We start from the raw sequence: 11,215 nt of genomic DNA, 5'->3' as shown, positions 1-11,215 counted from the left end.
GCATTAGAACTGTTGATTTTAGGTCAAATGAGTCTTCTCCCAATGTTTTAGGATCACTGGTTCGACATTATCTCCCCTGGAAAAAAAACAACAACGTGATCTTTTCTCTGGGGGAAAAAAAAATGCAAATTTTCACATTTTGTACATAGAAGCTTGACACCTCTTCAGTAGGGCTCTCTAATATGCTAAATCGGATGGTATGATTTTCATTAAGATCGCTTGATGTTTTAGGGGTGTTTCCTTCCTTTTAAAAATTTGGCAAATTTTTTCAGCTTCATAACATGTATCTTTTGTTGCCAAAGCTCTATTTTCTTAGAGTTCCCGTCACTGTTTGATGTTAGTTGTCAATGAATAAAATACAAAAACTCAACACAAAATATTTATACGCCCTAAAGTCCAAGCTTAAACTTTAACTTTAGACTAATGTCGAACTTAAACTAAACTTGGGCTAAGTCCGCCTTTACTTTGAGTTTCACTGCTCTTCCAATAAAGTGAGAAATAGTGTCTTTGTGAAATAATGTCCCCAACAAGAAAGGCCTGTGCACGAGGTTTTTAGTGGCACCGCGTTTTTAACCTGACCGAGTACTAACAACACATTTTGCTTTTATTTGGAAAATTATAGGTGTTAGCTCTTTAACTTATTTCTGGAGCAGTAAACTTTGTTATAAATCAGAAGAGCACGAAAGGAATACAATAGTTTTTTCGGTATGGATTATTATGCTCCAATTATTTAGGTACCTTTGTTTGATACCGTAAAGTAGCATTTAATTTGTAATTATTAGCCTCTACAAGCAGTCACTTATTTTTTGGGAACTGAGAATGTTGTTATAATCCATGTGTTTAACTTCATTTGGAAGAAAAGGGTAAGAATTGAAATTCTAATTGTTGGGTTGTATTTATTCTTTATTTAAGAAGAAAACCCCGCTTTTTGAAAATTTGTACTTGACAATGGTATCAAAGCAACTTTCAAAGGCTTGGGAAGGACACAAACAGAGGGGGACTTTGCCTTGTCCCGAAACAGAATCTTTTGACTCTTGCAGGTTTTCTTACAGTCTTCTATTTCGTATATATTCGCATAATATAAGTTTTTTCTTTAATTTTCCTGAACTCCAGCCTCCCCACTTCATAATACTTGAAATACCAAACGAACCATACAGAGGGTCTGCAAAAAATGTTTATATCGAGATATGGATTTAAGAGCTGAATTAAACAGTGTTTTAAGTTTAAAAATCACTTTTTCTGACATTTAAAACATGTTATTTAAAAATTTGATTTCGATACCAGGGGCATAGCTGCAGTATTTTATTTGGGGGGGGGGGGGTAAAGAGGGGTTTCCGTACGGGGAGACAAGGGGCATGGGCTATATGATAATTTTCCAACCTGTGCCCCCTTGCCTCCCCCCGAAAACAAGCCACTGTTCGATACTATCGATGAGTTTTCTTCGAATCCATTTTCCCATATCTTATTGATATTGTAACGCATGCGAACTATCTTATACATAAGGGAGTCAACGCCACCCTAGCCCCACTCCCCCACTTTCCCCTTAAGGTTTTCCTAGTGTTTAACTAAAAGCTTTTCTAGTTCAACAAGTACAACTGTTTTGTAATTGAATGTAGCGTTGTTTTACTTTTTGCTTTTTTCCAGACTTAAAGAATTTGGTTAAATAAATCAATGAAATATACTTTGCATCTTGCTAACGTATAAAACTTAATTCTTAAATTTGATGGTTTTTCAATGAAGCACAGATTTGCGATAGGCCTAGAACACTCGAGTAGTTATTTACTTTTTTTCATCTTGCGCAGTGATGGAGCTTGTGCACGTTGCATCAGCGAATGGCGGGTACATGGGGGGCTATAAGCAATAAAAATGATAGATCTCTTATTTATTTATTCTTTTCATAAAAGTAAAGACACAGAAAAAAGGAGGAAATACATATATTATGTTGATACTTGATGGTTTTGATAACTTTTGCTGTATTTTGATGGAAAACCTTGTGTACTGAAATCAACACAAGCATGAGTAAGCCAAAATAGATGACACTAGTTGATTTTCCTTAATAAAGCTTGGGAAAACAGTGCCGTAATTAGTTCTCAAAACGCACCCGAGGCGACCTGCAGAAAAATGCATAATTTTTTTTTTTTACAGATATTTTCTTTGAGTCTATCAAATATCTCCAAATTTTAGGCGCCCTTCGATGGATTTTGAAAAAGAGAAATTGATCTAAAGGAAGGAGGGGAGGAGGAATTTGTTTTTCAGCCTTGCGTTTAAATATGTGTCCCTCTTTGAAATTTAATCGTTGTTGAAAGAATTGTTGAAAGATTTAGAAGCGTAAATGACAAAAACGGAAAATTTAGCTAAGCTGGATGACCGGTTTCTGTGCTATAAGCATAAATAGAGAATCTATTGCAACTAATATTTCTTAGTTAATAAAGTCTATAAGTGGGTTCTTACAATATTGACTAGGCTGTATTTCTCCAAGCTTTTTTATATTTCTAATTAATCATTTTTGATAGATAGCACTTTCGTTTCCAGGGGATAAGAGAAAACAAAATTGGCACTGGTACCTTACTGAAAATAGGGAAGAACATAGGTTTTTGTTGTACAGTAGAATTATAAAGCGGTGTAAGGTTTTTTCGGGTATAAAAGTAAAGTATTCTTGTTTTTTTTCGCGTGTGTGTGTGCGTTTTTTTATGAAGCAGTAGCTGTTTATAAGTCTACAAATATAGGGAAATATCATCAGCTAGTTCAATTGTCCCAGTTTTATAAATGCATGCTGCATAGGTCACGAAACAGTTATTTTTTGCCCATTTTTAAGTTTCAACTTTGCTATTCACTTCTGTCATAACAATTTTTTGTCGGTTGCCGTTTTGTTCCTGTTTAATGTTTTGATTGAGAGAAATAACTGGCAATTCAAACCAGTGAATTTCTTCATACGATGCTCTGAAACCAAATAACATATACACTATGCTAACAAATCACTTTTAATCAGCATTTTGTTACCGCCACGAAAGTGCTGCTAAGAACTGGTAACAATAAAAGAAACAGGGCACTTGTCTGCTATAGCTGCAAGACTCAAGTTCTTCATCTAACATCTAAGTAGAACCGGTTTTCCTGACCATTTATGAAATTCATTTAGTTTCTGATCTGTTTTGACCAGTGTGGCCAGATGGTGCGCATTTGCGCTATTTGGGCGATTTTTTGAGGTGGTTGCGCTTTGAATTTTTCAAATTGGCGCATTGCGCCATTTTAGCGCAACTAACAAAAAAAATCGGCGCAAATTGGGAGCATTTTGATTACACAACAACAATGACAAAACTCAAAATCTCTAAATTTTAGTTTTTATTGATAGCTTCCATTGTCAGATTCAGGAATATGTCAAGGAAGACAGATGGAATTTTCAGAACCCGATAGGGATTTTCTTATCGTGTTCCAGGTTCCACGGTGGAGATGAAGACACAAATTTTAAAGTATCGAAGCTTGTATTATCATTAGTGTGAAAAACAAGATACGGGAAGGTGAGCAAATTTTGAAACAAAAAGAGTGGGAAAAGCTGAAATAACTAAAACCCTGGCTGAAACCTATTGATAGTTACGCTAATTCAGAATACTGCCCTGCATATAAATCCACGTCAAGGGCTCACTTGGCTAACATTAAGTGCGATGTAGAAGGAATGAAGCACAAAACTGAGATGAGAAGAATATTGCCACCAGATACATTGCTAGAGGATAATGGAATGTTTTTGTCCTATAGGGTTAACATATATCTATATATCTCTTTTTAAGAAATTCAGGTTGAATGCAATTGGCTTAGAACAGGCTTACGATTACTGCCCACATATTTGATTCCTTACAAAGGGTTATTTATATTCATTACTTGCTGTTGGGGGGGGGCGCTTCGCGCCCCCCCCCAAGCCCCCCCACGCGCGTAAGTTGTTACGCGCCATATTAGTTACGCGCCATTGTAGTTGTGTCCCTGTGTCCCACCTGTGAATTGAGATATATATATATATATATATATATATATATATATATATATATATATATATATATATATATATATATATATATATATATATATATATATGTTGCATGTAAATAGATTGTCAGGTTTACTGACTCTTGAACATGCAACATATAATTGTCCATGGTAAAAACAATCCGGATTCAGATCTATACATTATTATTCTAATGATGTGTCCCTGTGTCCTGGTCGTCATTTATATTCCCTGTGTCCGGGTCGTAATTTGTGTCCCGGTGTCCCAGTTTGTAATTTCTCTTTGAGTGTCCCGGTCGTCATTTATATTCCCTGTGTCCCGGTGTCCCGGTCGTCATTTGTGTCCCGGTCTGTAATTTCTATTCGAACAATCCCTGTGTCCCGGTCGTCATTTATATATCCCGCCTGTGCCCCCGGCGTCCCCGTTGTAGTTGTGTCCCGGTCGTCATTTATATTCCCTGTGTCCCGGTTGTGATTTTTGTCCAGATGTCCCAGTCTGTAATTTCTCTTTGAGGTTCCCGGTCGTCATTTATATTCCCTGTGTCCCGGTCGTCATTTGTGTCCCGGTGTCCGGGTATGTAATTTCATCAGTTGACAAACATGACGTCAGTCGACAAACAACTTCATGACGCATACAGCTCAATCCTTATAAACTCGACACACACACACACAGATAACTTCTTTTTATATATATAGATTTATACTATTATCATTTTTATCTATATTTGTTATCTATGTTAGACATCAGTTGCCGAAATGAAAATGAAAGATGAAAATTTTCAACACTACTTTTCTGGGACTCATTGAAGTTTTGGGCACTAATACAGTCGCTTTGATAAATGCACTTTGTGATTTCTTTGAGGAAATAGGGATTCAAGTAAAGAAATCTGTAGGGTTAGGCACTAATGAAGCGAGCGATATAGTTGGCATTCAAAATTCTCTATATCCACGACTCCGTTAAAAAACAACAACAAGAAACCCAGATATTGTGCAACTTAAATGTATTTGCCATTCTCTTCGTCTTTGCACATCAAAAGCTGGATTAGAGTTACGGTCATCAATTGACTATGTGCGTCTACAAAATTATTCCTTGTATTAGCCCAATGCTTGCCAAAAATTTTACGAAAAATTAAATGAGGGAGTTAAAGATTGGAACATGGTACAGCTCTTGTCCACTCGCTGGCTTTCAGTATATAGAGTGGTAGAAAAGGTGCTTTGTTCTTATCTTGAACTATCCTCACATTTTTAGCGAGCAAGTATCACTGAGAAATTTTACGCCGCCAAAGTCCTCAACAACATGTAGCAAATAAACTGTACTTGCTTTTTTTGAAGCTGATTCTAAGCAAATTAAAAAAAAACAAAACAACTCGTTCTTCCAAAAAACTTCTGCTGACCATTTTATCTTCTACAAGAAGTCGAATCCTTTATTCTCACCTTATTGAGAAGAATCTTGCATAAGAACCGTGTTTCAATCAATGTCAATCTTGAAGCTGGCCTTCATTCAATTTACCGGCCTATTGCTGAAGTTGATTTTGGATTTGAATTCCAAATTGCCCTTAACTTCTGCCTTAACTTCATCAGAGTCGATTTTGGGAAAAGACGAAATTCTACGAAGTTGCAATAACTTTCTGAAAATAGTGGCCTCTGAGACACTGAAAAAGCTACTCCATAACTTCACGCTCTTAATGAAGATCAAAGTCTTCTCTCCTCAAATTTTTCTGAATGATGCTGTGAGGTCACGCTTCCAACAGCTGCCACTTTTCTTCCTAAATGATGTGACCTTGGTGAACTGGAAAATCAGTGTGGAAACTTGCTTTGGGTGGATTGGGTGGAAGTATTCCAAGGTGAGGTCCCAGTGAACAAAGAATCATTCTTGTTTGGCATTAGCTATTGCGAAGACATGCTGAACTGCAGGCCTTTGTTCGACAAAGCTCAAGCAGCTCTTTCAGTCTTAAGCTTACCGATCAACAATGAATTCGTCAAGAGAGTGTTTTCTGTTATGAATGTTGTCAAGCATAAAATTCGAAACAGGATGCAGCTGAAAATGTTGAAGTTGATTGTGACCATCTGAATTTGACTAAATAACCAGGGAAAAGGGCTACAGGGACCTCGATCCTACACCCACTATGCTGAATAGATTTGACAATGAAAAGTACAATGACATGAAAAAAACAACGGATGAAAAAATAATGTTTCTTCTCTGTTTTCAAGAAAACAATGTTTCTTTGGTGCTTAACTACGATAAAGTTTTGAATACTAGTCAAAGATAAATAACATATTTGACTAAAAAATGTACAAAAGTGATTCAAAGCTCATTAAAAGCGAAACACAATTAAAATAACAACTGGTACTTTTAAGGAGCTTACCAAGTAGACTTTTGTCTTACATGTTTTTCTTTGGCTTTTGTTTTGTGACCCTGAAGAAAGTCTCAGAATATTGTCTTTCGCCTGCAATTTTAAAGATAGCTGCATTAATAATAGCCGGTCTAATTTCTTATCTTTGCTGTTCTAATTTATATTCTCAAAAACTGAAAATATTTCGTTCTCGTACCTCAGTTCAAGAATTCATATCTTCTTGAAGCTTAGAATTGCAATATCATAAAACATTGCACACGGAAGAAGAATTTGATGTCACTTATCTAAATGACATTTTGGAGAAATATTTTGATTGGTTATATTACATTACATTACCATCATGATTCTCCTTTGTTCTTTATTAGTATATCCCATCCAATGGGATTATTTTGTCAAATGCACCTTTAACTTCCTCTTTTTTTATAAAATTTAATCTATATTGTAAGACCAGTATACAGGGTACTTTTTTCTTTTTTTAGTTCTTTAATCACAATTTCCATTGTTGACAGGGAAGAATTCTATATATTAGTCAGAAAGTGATGTCAAATATCCCCTTAAATATTGGCAAATATTATTTTGTTAGATCGTCTTTACTTCTCACTTTTATTTAATTCTCTGACCTACCAGAGAACTGAGAAAAATGTGTTTTTTGTCAAACTAAGGACTTAGAACAGATAATTTGCCCACAAAAGTGCATGTCAGCTGTCGAAAAATAAGTTGCTTCGCTGTTTCAGATTTTGGAATCTGTCGTGGGAATATGCCAGTGAAGACTGAAAGGCTCTATCTTTCTGAAAGGCAAAATGTATACACTTTGTGCCCGTCTGGTAACATTGTCTCTGACACCCTCGTTTTTATTCATTTTTTTTTGTTTGCACTCATGCCTGTACTATCTAATTTCCCTTGAATCTCAAACTCCACACAAAAAATATTTTTGGGCGCTATCTCGTGTCAGGCACCTGACCATACTGGTATTGAACAAGAAATAGAGAATAGTTTCTGACCATTGATGTTAAAATGAAAATATGGTTAGATTAGTTTCTATAGTTTTTTAATAAAGTATTCTATCTTCTACCTATTTTTATATATTTCATTAGGTTTGAGCGCCAGAGAAACCGGTTCTACTTACATGAAGAACTTGAGTGTTGTAGATATAACAGATGAGTACCGGAAACAGTTTAAATTTATCTGAAGTTTTTTATTCAATAAACAAAAGAAACGCCTTATACGTGATTTTTGACCGCCTGAGCAAGACAGAGGGATCAGTATTTTTCAAAAGCCTCGGTAAACGCATCAGAAAGTATTTTAAAGTACCTTCCTCCACTCCTTCTCCCTCTAGAGGGTAGTCACCTTTGATGACCTTTAAATATATTTGTGTTATGAAAGTGAAACCTCACAAAACAGATCTTCTGCTGAAATGAAGTAGAAGAAAACTGTTTTCAGCTTCACAACTTTGCTCAATCCCAATTTATGCGGTCTCAAAGATCTACAAATAGATTTGCTAAATTTAGAAAAAAAAACAACCCATTGGAATAGCTTAAAATTCTACTCAAATAACAGGAATTGCATTTTCAGAACTAAAACCAGAGAAAAAGAAACTGATATCTAAAAATTATCTAAGACTTAGTAGGCAAATTTCTAAGACTTATAAATAAGAAGAGGATTTACATGGATGCTTGGCAATATCTTCCCGGAGTATGTTTTTGACTCTGGAATCATTACTGTAAGTCTCATTTTCCTTACCAAACTCCTTTCCAAGATAGCAAAAAGTAGCTAAACTAGAGTTTTACTCAAAGGAAATAAATAGCTAATCTAGAGAAAAACGGCTCAATCGTAAAAAAATTTCCTTCTTTCCAAGCATTTATCTGTACATGAACTGATCTAAAATATTATTGTCGGGGTACTAAATTGAAGAATGGGAGCCAGTGTTTACCCCCCTTCCCCCAAAAAATCCCCCCCACACACACCGGAAAATATCCCCTAAATCCGCAGAAAATAGCCCCCAGGAAATACCCAATTGCGGCTGGCTGGTCCCCAATCACTTTCGACTCTTAAAAGAAGGAATAACTATTTCTGATGTAATGAGCACCCTCCGAAGTTTTTGTGACCATAAGGTGGAGGTGGTGATGATAAAGGGGTAGTCCCACTCTTACAAAGAATAAATGTTGCTCACTTGGGGATCTAATGTTACTCTTAACTTTCATAATAACAGCGTAGACCAGAAATATTCTCAGAAATCAAGAGGGACTAAATACCAATTTTACATTTTCGATATGTTTTTAAAGTTTGTTTGTAGGCTACCCCCCCCCAACGAAAAAAATACCCCCCCCCCCTCTACAAAAAAAGGCCTGGATACCGCCCTAGGGATTATATATCAATTTCTAACTCCACACTCCCCTCGTCACTCCCTAGAACTAATCTGTGTTTAAATGAAGGCTCAATGAGAGTTGGGATGTGTTGGCATTAAAACTGTGGCCAATTTCGTCAAAATCCTGGGGGAGGGGGGATAGTTGGAGCCAATTTTCCCGAATCAAGGGAAAATGACAGTGAAAACTGAAAAATGCGTCATATTTTACCACAAAGTCAAAAATACACTAAACAAAAACTAAGTTGTTCCTCTGGATACTTGAATTATGCAGTTGTATTTTAATTTTGACAAGATTTTTTGCAGAAACTAAATTTCAGCTGGGAGGAGGAGGAGGGGGTAAACTGAGGTCTGGGGGGCAAACTTGGGTCTGGAGGGGACAGCTGCCCTCCCGCACCATAACAAATTACGCCCCTGCATTAAAATGCATCCTTAGAGGCATTCTACTCTTTCCCTAACTAAGAAAGAATCAGAGAACCACACTGCAGAGGTTCAAAGCCCTTATATGCAAATATTTGAAATCATAAAACAACAGGGAATTTACCTAAGACGGTGAAATTTGTTTAGATCTTAAACATATTCAATATAGGAGTGGGATTGCCCAATCCTCATCCCCATCTCCGCCGATTTAAGACTGGTAGCTCTTTTTTAAATTAATCTCAATAGTAAAATGCGATCGAGAAACAAATACAATTTGCAAATCAGCATGTAGCAAGGAAAAAATAAGGTCGGGTCGAGAACAAGCACACAATTCTAATTGCCATCGTCGGAAGCCGCCAATTCCAGAATTACAGCCGCTCATCTTGAACAACCACGAAAACCACTTTTCAAGCAGTTAATGGTAACGTACTTCAATTAAGGAGCGACTCAAACCAATAGTAACGGGAACTCTTAAGAAATGTTTTTGATAACATGTAACTCATCAAAAGTATCGTTTTTGCCAATTCCAAATATAAAGAAATGAAGTTTACTTTTACCCATCGTAAGATAGGAGCCTCAGAAAATGTGTCTGATTTTAGAAAAAGGGGGGAATACCTCTCCAAAAGCTGAGCAATCTTATTGAAAATCACGCCATTAGATTCACCATATGAGAAAACCCTACTGTAGACGTTTCAAGCTCCTATATAAAATACGAAATTTTACTTTTTTTATTCCCAGAAGGAAGATCAGGTTTGCGTGTATATTTGTTTATTTTTTCTCTCTAGGGGTTGATCGTATCGAACCAATGGTTCTAAAATTGTACAATGGCTCTATATTTTCTGTTCATTTTGGGTTTCATTTATTTATTGATGGGCGATTTGTGACAGTCAGAAATTAAATAAAAAACAAGGTTTTTTTTCAGCTTAAAGCAAGGAAAAACATTAAAACTTGAAAAGAATGGAAATCATTCTTTATATGACGAGGGCCGCCCCTTCCTCAACCTTCACTCTTTACGCTAAAGTTTGAGTTTTTGTACTGCTTCTTTAGGAAAGACTACTCAACCACAAGGGCCTTTGATTTTGAATAAGAAGTATTTTTAAAGAGCTTAACACTTTAGTGTAAAGAGCGAGGATTAAGAAAGGGGTAGCACCCTCATATAGAGATTAATTTCTGTTTTATTCTTCCAAGTTTTAATGTTGCTCCTTATTTTATGTTGAAATTTCTTTTTTTTTATCTAATAACATATCGAAACTAATGCTTGAATATATTTTCCTTGAAGCAAAGCATGCACCTTTATTTGTTTGTCGATAGAAATGGCTCGCAGATTGCCATGTTACGTTTTGCTCAGAAATTAGGGCAATAGGGTATTGGCAATAGGGGTAATAGGGATAATAGGGAAATTAAGGTTATTGGAAAATTAGGCTTCTATATGCGATTTTTAATCTTACCCCCTATACTACTATTGGTGAAACCTGAAACACAATACACGAACACAAGAAGTCGTCAAACCTTAAACGAATAATTATTTTTTATTTGCTGCTTCGAAGCCTACCCCCATGGCAGAGCTCTTACACCTTGTAACAACCAATATTCAGACTTTCCCGACATGCCGCTAAACAATATTCTAGTGGATGACTCGCCAGTGGTGGATCCAGGAGGGGAGGGGGCTTGATCAGGAGACAAAAATCACATTTCTTGTTTGATCTTCAGAAATGTGCCCTGGGAATGTTTTGCCAAACAACTAGGTTTTCGGCAAAGATATACACCCTAAGGCGTGCTCTCTCCTCCTGGCATAATCGTATGTGCCATTACGCTACATATTTCAAAATTCAGTAATACCAATAATGCCAGTTTTATCTCATATTAGTTCTGCTTTTGTTAAATTTTACAAAGACTTGAAATAGTCAGGCTGTTTGCAGGCTTCAAAATTAACCCCTGCCCTGAACAGTTTAGTTTTCTTTTCTTTTTTTGCAAAGTTTTCAAATCACCTCTAAGATAATTACCTTCGTCTCTGAAGCCCCGGATAAAAGACATTTTTTTAAATATACAATAGACTTTTCCACAAATTTAATCAGAAATGATATCG

At 36.2% G+C, this 11,215-nt stretch overlaps 1 protein-coding gene across 3 annotated transcripts in view; it reads left to right on the top strand.

Annotated features, from left to right (window-relative positions):
* The window catches only part of LOC136027160 (E3 ubiquitin-protein ligase CBL-B-like), an 81,517-nt gene that overhangs the window by 67,805 nt on the left and 2,497 nt on the right, over positions 1-11,215 (top strand). The gene's annotated exons all lie outside the window — the stretch shown is intronic.

Source organism: Artemia franciscana, chromosome 5 (genome assembly GCF_032884065.1).
Source record: "Artemia franciscana chromosome 5, ASM3288406v1, whole genome shotgun sequence".
Lineage (NCBI taxonomy): Eukaryota > Metazoa > Arthropoda > Branchiopoda > Anostraca > Artemiidae > Artemia > Artemia franciscana.
Note: the sequence above shows the minus strand (reverse complement) of the source record. Positions and strands in the feature narration are given on the sequence as shown.